Source organism: Lissotriton helveticus, chromosome 5_1 (assembly GCF_964261635.1).
Source record: "Lissotriton helveticus chromosome 5_1, aLisHel1.1, whole genome shotgun sequence".
NCBI classification, from domain to species: Eukaryota; Metazoa; Chordata; class Amphibia; order Caudata; family Salamandridae; genus Lissotriton; species Lissotriton helveticus.
Window position 1 is genome coordinate 191,888,289 of NC_136065.1, and position 12,605 is coordinate 191,900,893.

The window sequence follows — 12,605 nt, forward strand, 5'->3', positions numbered from 1 at the left end:
GCACGAGTGCGGTCACTACCGACCTTTTGGAGTCAACAGGAATATAAGGTAAAATATTCTTCAGTTTCTTGATCAGGAAATGGGAGGTGGACACAATAGCATTGGTCTGCTGAGCCAATGTGAGTTTATTATCAATCAGCAACCCCAGGTTTTTCACCTAATGAACTGGTTTTGGCAGTTTCCCCATTTCCGCCGGCCACCAAAGGTCATCCCAGCTGGGATGCATATTCCAAAAGATCACCACTTCGGTTTTCTCAGAGTTTAGCTTGAGACAATGCTTTCCCATCCACCTGGTTATTGCCATCATGGAGTTTTTAAACTACAAAGATGGGGAGGCTTGATCTTTATACATTTCCATCACAATCTGGGTGTCATCAGCATATGACGTGACACTAAAGTCGAAGACTTGGATAAAAGGGGCATGTTCTGATACATAAACGTTAAAAAGTGCTGGGCTGAGTGACAAGCCCTGTGGGACTCCGCAAGGAAGGACATAAGGTGTTGATTTAAACTGGCCCAGTGTCACTGTTTGTCTACTATCCTTCAGAAAGGACGATAGAAAGGCCAGTGCAATACCCTTGACCCCTAACATTTCCAGACGCAGTTGCAGTAGGTTGTGATCCACAGTGTCAAAAGCCGCTGACAGATCGAGGAGGATGAGGGCGGCAGCGACCCCTTGGTCCATCACCCTCCTGAGCTCTTCGCTGGCCTTGATTAGTGCTGCTTCTGTGCTGTGTTCAAGTCGAAGCCCGAATTGGGAGAGATCAAGTAAATCATTTTCTTGTATGAACTGAGCTAATTGTTCATAATTTTCTCCACTATCTTGGCTAGGAGTAGCAATAGTTGTTAGGGTTAGATTCATCTATATATATCTATATATCTATATATGTATATATTTTTTTTTAACAGTAGCAATATTGACGCCTCCTTCCATGGAGCCAGAAAGATACCAGACGTGAACATGTTATTAAAAATTTCTGTGAGTGGAGGGCTCACCTCCTTCTCTATATCTTTCAGGAAGGCGGGAGGACAAGGGTCTAATGGGGATCCAGATGTAATTTCTTTGATGTGTTTTTCCACTAGTTCAGTAGTAACCTGTGAGTAGCTTTGAAAGATCTTTCCACTGAGGTCTTAACATGGGAGTAATTCATTAGGAACACGAGCGGGGATGACTTCAAAGGAGTCGTAGATGTCTAACTTTATTTCTAAAGGCCTCTGAAATGACCCCACAAAAACAGTCGTTGTTCTTGGTGCATTTTTTCTTAGGTAGAGAGGAAAGCTTCTCTACTACCCCAAACAGTTCTTTGGACGAATTCTTGGCTTTCTCAGTCTGCCTGGTAAAAACAGGCCTTTTTCCTGCGATCAGCAGGGTTTTGTATTAAATTAATGCAGATTTATAGATGCTCTTGTCCGTTATATCACATGTTGTTCTCCAGCGTTTTCTGCAACATTTTTATTTTTCCTGTTGTATGGCCTCAGTAAACCAGGGGGCGATGGCGAGTTACGGTTCCCTGAAGTTTTACTGGTGGGTACCGTGGTCCTAATGGCCTCATTTAGCCAAATAGTGTATTTGCTGACTGCTAGGTCTGGGGACACATTTAGAAGTGGCCACGTCCAGTTCAATTGGGAGTGGAGCATGTCTTTATCAACCTTGTTCCAGACATTATATGTTACTGAGTGGGATTTAACTACTACTCCCTTCTGGACTTTTGGGATAGTGTAGTCGAACGTGATTTAGGAGACATCTGACCACATGAGAGGGTGAATGTAATTTACTGTTAGGCCTGGTACTGATGTAAAAAAATGCCATCAAGTGTGTGCCCTGCATTGTAGATTGGCTTGAGGACCACCTGAGATAAACCTAGTGTCCCTAAGGCCTCTAGGAGAGAGATAGTGCATGTATCCCCTCTATCTTCTAGGTATACATTAAAATCGCATAGAATGATAAACTCATTCGTGGAGACAATAGGCTCCATGAGAGCATCTAGGTTAGTAGTGAAAGTACTTCTGGCACCTGGGGGACGATAGAAAAGTATGCCCCTAAAGGTGTTTTTTGCATTTGCTTCTAAGGTGAAGTAAAGTGCTTCGTAGCAGGGGGTGGGAGCTGGAGCAAAAGTATACTTTTCCCTGTATACCGCCCTCGATAACACAGGCGAAGGATAGTAAAATCCCAGACACGACACGATCCGATTCACTCCAGAAAGATAGAGTCCCCTCTGAAGAAAACCCGCACACTGGCATAGGAAACAACGAATTGTACCACCCTTGGTGGTGGGCTGTACAGTGTACAGTCCCCTGGGTAAGGAGGGGGGGGGGTGGAAGATAAATCCAAACAATTGAAAATCGTCCTGCAAGTATCGAACTGTAGAGTGCAATCAGTAACGTAAGGAGAACTGGACATGTTCAACACCACTGCCCAAGCAAGTACAGCTGCCTATTTCCCAAGATTGGGGTACTAAAATGTGATTGTATCATGCATGATTATCGTTGAATGGGAGGGAGGGTGGGCGATAAATAGGTTCATGTCTCCGGGGTGAATGGGTTCACGCCTCCTACACGGGAAAGGGGGCGAAGGGCACTTTGCAATGTTGGCGGGCAGTTCAAGCATCGCCTCACAGGGAGGCAGGGAGGGGGAGGGACAAAGTCAGGTTGTGGGTTATAGTTGGAGTTGGTTAAGATGTAGCATTCAGGCATTTCACCGGACCAGTTTTTTTGCTTTCTGACAGGACCACATTTCCAGATCCGTAACAGATCACACATGCCACACACAGTACAGATGCCCACACTTCACAGAGGGCTAGAGAATCCCACTGCGACGGTTCGTCAGGCCAGTAATGCATTTAGTAGCAGAGAGAAAGACCGAGATAGAATTGAAGGGGGGCGGATATGTCACTTAAACTACTCTTTTGGAACGTCAATGGGCTCGGGACAAACTCAAACGGGTAACAGTGTTTCAATACATAAAAAAAAAAAAAAAAAAAAAAACACCAGATATAGTTCTACTGCAAAACACACCTGGTTGGGAACACCTGAAGGGCACTCAACAGGTGTGGTTATAGACTGATAACGCACTCAGGCTTCACCTCAGGGTCCAGAGGGACAGGGATGCTCTTGCGCAAAAACTTGCACTTGCAAGTAATGCACTTCTATATATGCTCAGGGCCATTTCGCAGCGGTGTCTGGGAGCTGGGGTGGGGTGGCGTATCAATATTATGTCAGTATATATCCCCTAGCGCTCCATGGCAACATAATTACCTGACATAAAGATTTCCCTGACGGAGACTTAGTAATCGGAGGGCACTTAAATATGACCCTGTATGACAGTATAGACCGATTACCACTTAGGGACACCACACGCACTAATGCGGTTATGGCCGACTTTATGAGTGCCCAGGGCCTGGTAGATATGTGGAACGAAGCTCACCCCCAAGAAAAGGAATACAAATTCCACTCCAGAGCACACAATAGCCTGTCCCGAATTGACTATGTCCTGACACTGGCTGTGCACAACTTCGCAGCATTACGTCATCTAGCCAAAGGGTATCTCAGACCACTCGCCACTATGGGCAAAATATGTCTTGGGAACTGCGCCCACATACAGAGAGATTACCATTAACCCCTGGTACTTTAAAATCCCACACATCACAACGAGCTTACTTAAGTCCATGGCTGACTATTTAAAAGGTCGGTCTAGTCTACTCAAATCCTCTGGGAGGCTTACACAACAGTAATAAAAGGTCAAGCACTCTCCCTCACGGTAGGACACAAGAGAGAGAGAAGAGAACGAGACTTGAGGAGTTGAAGCAGGATATCCTGACGTGCGAGCTCTCTAGCACAGGATAATACAGCGAAACACACCTTAGAACTAAAGCAACAAGAATACAAAACCTTGACATCAGATGCGGCTAGGGACAGACATAAAACAATGCAACATAGAGTATATGAACATGGAGACCGGGCAGGTAAACTATTAAGCATTGTTCGATCAGCGAGAATGGGCAGACCGCTGGATAGCGACTCTATGAGAGGAAGGCGATTGGATGCTGAAAGAGCTGCATGCTATTGCCGAGGCCTTTGCGACCTATTTTACACAACTGTATTCTCCTGTGGCTTCTGCCATGGTGGAGGCGTCACGAGAACTGTTGAGAGACCTACCGGTCCCAACGCTCTCATTAGAGGACCAGCAAACACTAGAGGCAGACCTCAATGATGAGGAAGTTGTGTCGGCAACACGTAATATACAATCGGGGAAGGCGATGGGCCCGAACGGCCTCCCAATAGTTTTTCAAAATGACTACACTAAAAGGGACCCGCACCCAAGTCAAATGTACTTAGGCAGTACACAAGTGGGTAAGCTGCCCAGAGACCAAAGAGTCGCAACTATAGTGGTGATCCATAAGAGGGGGAATCTAGTGAAGACTGCAGTTCCTATCACCCTATATCGCTGCTGCACGCAGAGGTTAAAATCCTAGCGAAGTTATTGGTGAAGTGAGTGCCCCCAATTGTGGCCAAACTGATACACCCGGACCAGTCCGGCTTTATGCCAGGCCCCAATACGGCAAGACTCCATAAAAGAGAACGCGGCATTACGGTCACTTGACGCTCGTATGGCCTTTGACACAATCAAATTGCCATATATGCTTACTGTTCTTGAACGTAAGGGCTTCAGGAGAAACTTCCAGTGGATCCACCTGCTGTATGCAGAGCGACTGGCACACGTCTTGGTGAACGAACACACCTTGCAAAGGTTTGCCCTTGGTCAGGGAACAAGACAAGGGTTCCCTCTGTCCCCAATAATATTTGCACTGATCTTGGAACATCTGGCAGTTTGGGGAAGAGGGGATTCCTTGATCAGAAGACTACGATGGACAGAGGGCTGGGAAGATAGTATCACCCTGCACGTAGACAATGTGCTTCTATACGTGGCGTCACTGCGGTCCTTTATAAATAGGCTACTCCAGATCTATACTAACTTTGAAAAGCACACCGGATATACCACCAACTGGTCAAAAACTGTAATCTATCTCCTGCACAACCCCACCCCGGTCCTGCTAACCAACTGTGCAATACCTTCGAATATTTGCTATAGCAAGCCCGGGACTATTCTACGAACATAATCTCCTAGGCCCGCTGAAATGTCTCCATGGAGATGCACATCACTGGAGGACGCTGCCACTGTCCCTACCGGGAAGTGCAGTTTATTAAAAATTATGGCACTGCCACGTTTTCTGTACTTCTTACAAAATACACCATTTGCGATCCCCGAGGCATACTTCGAAACAATAGATGGGGAGGTCAGGACCCTACTTGGGAGAGCAAGCCACCTCGCATCGCGGATCGAAAACTGGTTAAAGGATGGTATGATAGAGAGACTGTGCTAACTAACATCGGAGCATACAATTGAGCCTCGCAGTTGTCGGTTGTTAATAAATGGATGCATCACCCACAGGACTAGCCGCCCTGTCAGATGGACAGGTGGCTGATGGGCACAGGGGGATATGGAAAAGCTTTATACACAAATCCGAAGACGTAGCTGCTTACTGGACCGACTGCCCAAACGATCGCTCTATGGTACAAAGACACCAAAAAACTAGGCTGGAAAAACAGGGTGACGCTAGCCACACCAATTTGGGAAATGGTGAAATTAGGGAACTTGGGCAGACGCAGGGGATTCGACAAATGGGACGTCATAGGAATATCAAACGTGTGATTTGTGGATGAAGGGGAATATAATCCCCTTTGCAGAGCCAAAGCGAGAATATGAGCTACTGGATAAAGAAAAGTTTAGATATCTACAAATATGACATGCCCTAAGGGCAGTAGTGCAGGCCGAAGCGGACATTTCGTACACCTCCCACTAGAAGATAGACTCCTTACAGGTTACATGGAAAGCAGGTCCATTTCACTCACATATAAAAAAATAAGAAGCCTACTTATTCATGAGCGTTGACAGGCAGACGGGGGAATATTGGAGGAGGAAGACTGGCGTGATGCCATATCTTCCCCAAGGGAGGTAGCTATCTCATCACGGTTAAGATTGATCCAACGAGAAATACACAATAGAAAATATTTCTACTGTGCAACGTGCAAAAATAGGAAGGAGGGAAGATGCAGAGTGTAGAAGACTATGTGGGATGGAGGGCACAATTTATCATATACTGTGGGACTGCCCTGCGATCCAGGAATATTGGGAGGCAGTGGGAACATGTATAAAAGACGTCATTAGCAGAGACTTTCTGATATCCCCCAAGCTATCTGTACTTAACATATGGGAAGTGACGGACTTGACCCGCATTGAGCAACTCTGGGCAACTATAGGATTTATAATCGCCAAACGAAACATAACTCGTCGGTGGGGAGTTGCAGAATCACCTATCCGGCTGGTATGGGTGCGAGACATGGCTTGGTGAAAGAGCAGTATACAAAAGTAGAGGGGGGCCTCGGAAGTGGAACCGGATCTGGGGTAAATGGAATGCGTGGAGAGGTAATATTTGTAGTTCCCCTCACTGCAGGGGAATAAATCCAAAGACGGAATAAGTAACAGTAATGTGAACAAAATGGAAATGCAAGTGCTCTGTTATTTGGGACAGTTAGAGATGAACATGTTATTTGGGACAGTTGGAGATGAAAATGTTATTTGGGACAGTTGGAGATGAAAATGTATGTCAACTATTTCCGTTCAAGAATGTAGAGATCTGTGTTTTCGGCTGTCCTGTTATCAAAACTCAAAAAAAGATTTAACAAAAAAAGGGAAAACGGCATCACAGTTGTCCAGAAGTGCAGACAAAAAAAAGTTCAAAAGTTAAATATTGCAGGAAAAAGAAAATAGACGTAGAACAGGTTTCAATGAGTGAAAGTTAAATTAAAAAATTAAAAAGTCAGGCATTGACTTCGGCAGGAACCTGCACAGTTGAAAGTTAAGGTTGTCTATTTTTAATGTCTACATTTTTTACAACTAGCACTAGTGCAGACTTAGAGCCCGAAGAGTAAGGCCATAATGGAAGCTCCCTGAATGAGAAGGCTTCATAGGCAAAATAATTTCAGTTGTATTGCTGTTAAGCTTTAGGTGATTGTAACTCAACAAGTGGTTCACTTTGGAGGGATAATCTTCTAATATATGTAGGTATTCCACTGTATTCAGAAGGCCTACCATGTTCAGGTATTCCTTCATGGGTGGCATGAGAGAATCCTTTTATTTATAAGCAACTTGCACACAATTCACCAAAGAGGCACGGTCATCCACATAAGGAACAAGAGCCCCTGAAATAAATAACTTTGGTGGTATTTGATAGAAGAGGCCCTTTTCCCATCAGTTATCTCCTTCAAGCTGCATATCTTTTATAAAACTGATGGACCCCCTCCAGTAAAATAGTGAAGACGCAGCCCTAACTCTGTCAGTATGCATAGGTATGTGATAACAAGCTTAGCAATACTAACCATTATACTTAAGAGCTCACCATAAGAGGCAATCTTCTAGCTAGTTGTACAGCAAGAAATATCGGGGTAGGTAAGATGAAAATAAAGCTCATCCATGAAGAGAGCCACCTTGTGGCAAAAGGTTCCAACTCAAATGCGTGGAGGATGAGGCTTGAGAAATAGATCCTCGGGAGGAAATCTGATATATCCATCCTGATTGACCCACCTTGAGCCGCTGGGAATAAGATCGGAACTGGCAGTGCGATTTGGGACAGGTGCCTAGTTCTGTTCCACTGGTGTCGGAAGCTGCACAGGGATTACAGGCTGAGCAACAAGAAATGTCATCTTCACACTTTCTATAAAACCTCTTCTCCCTTGCATCTCACAGACGACTGACTGGGGCCAAGTGCAAAAGCAAAGTCTTTTTGAAAATCCCCATAATATATTACATAGATATGTTGAGGTATTGTCTTTATAGTTAAGATTTAGAATTGAAGAGTTTCAAAATGTTGAAGCTTACACCAAAAAATGCTCTGCTACCAATATTAAAACTCTAAAAACACTGTGCCATGTTAAGGCGCATCGTTTTTATGGTTTCAGTGTTTTAGAGTTATAATACATTTAAAAAAAATGTTTCTTATAAATAAAATTATTTTTATTACAATCCTTTTTACAAAAACCTTTTTTTCATGCTCATTTCAATGAACGTGAGGACATGGATTCTGACTAAAAAAAAACTGTTTTTTTTGTTTTTTTGTTTCAGAGGTGACTCCATTTGAGCGAGTCCCTAAAGGATCGTCATTCACTGTAAGCTTCTGGTTGTAATGGTTTTGAGCGTTAACCTCCAATGCTCACCTTTCTAAACAAGGTCAGCTTCTGCACAATTAGGGTGACAGACTCTTCTCAGATTACACATGAATACATGTAAAGGCTTAGCAAGGGCTGTTGCCCAATTCACCCCGACATCAGTGCACGGGTAGCACTGCACAGGTAGGACCCTGGATAAATTGCCTATAGCCTACTAAGGCTTAATAATTCAATTGTATTTCCAAAAGGAATTGTTCCCTTTGTTTTTGGCGGAAGTGCAAAATCTGTGACACCCTGAATAATATATGCCTAAATTGTATCTTCTGATTGAAATAAAGTTGTCAATTATGTGTTTTTCCTATCCATTTTGGGGTCCAGACCCCAAATCCAACTTTAGTTGTACTTTATATGGATTCATAGTTGTACTTTAAAAAATTACATATTATCTTGGGAAAACCTAATGCAATTACGAGTTCGAGCTTACAAGCTGGGCTAGGTTAATTACTCAGCTGTCCAGCTGGCTGTTCTGGGTGCCCCTTGAGCAACCAACTCATTCTGGAGATTAATATTCCCCTGGGGGAGGAAAGGGGTACAATTCTCGATTGGGTCATTAGCTCTCTTTGACAAGCACTGGCAGGATGTTTTCAAATAGTGCAAAGGGAGAAGAAAAGGGGCAGATGACACCCAGACCCATACCCTGGATGAAGCCCCTGGCTAGGATGAAGGCCAGTGGACGGTAGATTTGTTGAGGACCACCCCATGATGGAAACGAGTGCTTTACACTATGGGTGTCTTAGAGTGGCTACTACAAGCTTCACCTGGACAGCCAGGTGTCCAGCAAGTAGAGGAAGGACATGGCTGCTTGGGGAGTGCATGCAAAAAAATGGTCTGCCTTAAGGACGGGGCGGTACTGCTGTACTAGGCCTGGGTCAGGACACCACCATGGGCTGAATAGGAGAGATGATCCAAAGATCTTTAAACCAACAAAAGCCAAAAAGAATAATAAGCATAGCAATGGGCTGTGCAAAAAAGCATTTATAAGGCACAAAACAATCACGTACAATTTACAGGTCTGCTGGTTTCCCTTTGAGTGATCGGATTAGGGAGATGTAAAGATAGGATGTACTGACCACAGAAGCAATCAGGGCATTTAGGTCCAAATTTGAAGTGAAAGACTCTTGGTCCTTTTACTGAACTTCTGGTCCAGCTGACTTATCTAGCATGAGTAGGGACAGAGTTAAAGAGAACGTTGTAGTCCATTTACCAATGAGGAAAATGAGCCCCATGTTGACGCTGCCGAGTTTCAGGAAACCCCTTGACATCCAGGATTCAAATTTATCTAGCAGTGGTTTTGTTTGTCCAAAAGCATATGTAGACTGAAATGTCATCAGTATAGGCATTGATTTTAAGGTTTGGAGTTTGTAATGGCCTTTTCGTTTTAGTATATTTAAATATATAATATTCTTAGTTATAGTGAGTTTAGCCAGCCATTTTCATCCACTTGGTCTGTTTCATTCATATTTTTGTTTTGCCCACTACAGCATAGGGCAAGGAGTCAGCCCACTTCAACCATTGGGTAACTTCATTGTGAGTGGCAGCATTCTGCTCGTTCACGAAGAGCACATCCGCATACAAAGTAGGTCCCTTTAGCATCATTGACTGTTGTGTGCATATTTTGATTCTAACAAGTGTTTTCGCTTATATATATATTTTTTAGACTGACGAGGTACCAGCAGCTTTCCCAACAAGGTTTTTCGAAAAAAATAACAAAACTATCATTGACAAATGCAAAAGGCTGCAGCCTTTAATACCGAGCAGTAATAGTTTTGCCAGTGTGTATTTTATACTGTAGGGAGGCTAGTAAAATGCTTGTAGCTATTGGGAGGAGGGCAGATGTAGGGAACCTTTCTTAAGCAAGTGTGTGTCAATCGCCTGTTTGAGGAAAGGTCTTTATTTGAAAGAATAGTTTATTAGCTATGTTAAGAACAGGTGGTAAGCTATCTGCATACTTAATTGAATCTGGCTGGGCCGTTGTCAAGGAAAGGCCCAACAGAATCCTTGGTACAGGCTACATAAAATTATTATATGCTGGCTGTTTAACTACAAAATATGAAATCTACTTTGTGCAAAGAATACCAAATACCATTCTGAAATATCGCACTTTTCCCTCTATAGAAAGGTCATCCAAATGGCAAGTACAGAACGATGAGGACAATATTATTGCTTCATAACGGCTGCTAATTTTAACTAGTGTACCCTCGCTGCATTATCCCAGGATCTTCAGAGGCAGTGGTAGACTGTCAGTGTTGAAGGAATGCATCTGCTATCAAACGTTGTTGGAAAGGCATGCAAACGATGTTGGACTATTTTGCTGTGATATAAAACGTTTAAAACAAAACTTTCCCTCATTTCTCATCTTGGCATCAATTTCTCCAACAGACAAGTGATAGGCAGGTCTGCACTAAATTCTCTGTGAGGTACACATTCAGCATTTCCTGGAATTCTCTTTTAGCTGTTTTGGTAGAAAGTGAGGGGATTCGCTACATGAAAGGAGACTTATGTAGCCAATTGATCCTCCAGATATGAAAGGCATGTCCTCTCTCTTTTGGGGATACGGCTTATTTTATCTTTGAATGAACGAGTGAACAGTATGTTACAAGAAATTAAAGATTAATATTGGAAATAAAAATATCTATTTTTCAATTGCTTGTTCTAATAATTTTACCCTATTCTTCAGTGCCCCTGAATATTGTGCGAAAGAAGCAAGAGGTATGATTTCAAATTCTTTTAGGAAAAATTGTGGGGGGCAGTATCACAAGTCTTTGAGAGAGGTTAACATTGCAATTTGGTCATCACCAGTTCATTGATCGTATCATTGCACTTAGGGCCAGATGTAGGAGCCATTTACCGACCGGTAACAGCCGATTTCGGCCGTTACCGACCGGTAAATGGGTTTTTGGGATGTAGGGGCACATTTTTACAGAATCGGTAAATTTACCTATTCTGTAAAATACCGAATCGGTATTTTTACCGATTCAGTAAATCTCAGATGTAGGTGGGACTCTTCTGAGTCCCAAAGGCCCTACAAATTCGGTATTTTACCACCCAATCCAATTGGGTGTTAAAATACCGAATTCAGGTGTGCATGCACATGTGTGCATGCACACCTATGCCATGTGACAGACAGACATGCCCTTAGGGCATGTCTGTGTGCCACATGGCGCACATGTCAATTTTTGGGGTGCCAGAGGGTGTCAAAGTGACACCCCCTGCACCCTTGCAAAATTCAGTATTTACCGATTCGGTAATTACCGAATCGGTATTTCCCATTGATTCATATGGGCTTCACAGCCCATAGGAATCAATAGGAAATACCGATTCGGTATGTACTGAATCGGTAAATACCGAATATTACCGATTCGGTAATTCCACATCTGGAATTACCTACATCTCCCCCCCTTTATTTTACCACTTCTTAAATACCGAATCGGTAAAATTCGCTATTTAAGAAGTGGTAAAATAGATTTACCTACATCTAGCCCTTAGTGTTTAGATAGACCTTAGATGAAGAATAGAGATACCGTTTTATTGCTTCTGAGCATATAAACTTACTTTAGGATTAACCCTATTTATAATTAAAAGGTGTCAAGATGGGCCATGATTTAATAAGGGTTTAGAAGACTGACCTATTTGTAGGGGCTGATAATCAACAGACTCTTTTTCCCTGTTCGCCTAGCTCTTCAGCATTTCACTGTACTGTGCCAGGGCATCCGTGAAGCTTTGGAGAAGTAATGCTCACTTTCCTTGTACTAGCGATATCCATGTATAGGGAAAGGATGCAGCTTTCAATTCATTCATACATCTTTTAAAGTTGCTACTTTAAAATTATCCTGCCTCGCTTCTATTAAAAAAAGTTACTGTTTCTTTAAATTAGAGAACAAGTTGTTTTTGGCCTCATCATTTACTACAGGAATTAATGCACATTACACTACGAATAGGAAAACATAGGATTATCCTTCCTTGTTAAAATACTTATATCACACCTTTATTGAAGGGCTGTGTCTGTGCTAAAACTAGACTTGTACTGATTCAAGAAACGCACAGGAGGGCTGAAAAAATATTATCTTGTTTAAAGTCCATAGCAAGGTAGAAGGCAGCCCTGACTTTAGGCTTCATTAAACATGGGCTATCTTGCACATAAGTAAGAACATGCCTCCAAGCTCCAACTCGTTTTCAAATAAAATAGGCTCGACTCACTAATGGCTCACCTTCACATCAAACATATCTATAACTCAAACAGGAAAGAGTTCTCTCGAAAACCTCCACTGTACTAGCCCCCCTGATCATAATGCATTTAATATCGAGTCCTTTAAAGTTTTACA

The 12,605-nt window shown here is 43.0% G+C and overlaps 1 protein-coding gene across 4 annotated transcripts in view; it reads left to right on the forward strand.

Moving 5' to 3' along the window:
* The window catches only part of ASTN2 (astrotactin 2), a 2,754,112-nt gene that overhangs the window by 2,355,045 nt on the left and 386,462 nt on the right, over window positions 1-12,605 (forward strand). The window lies entirely within an intron of this gene.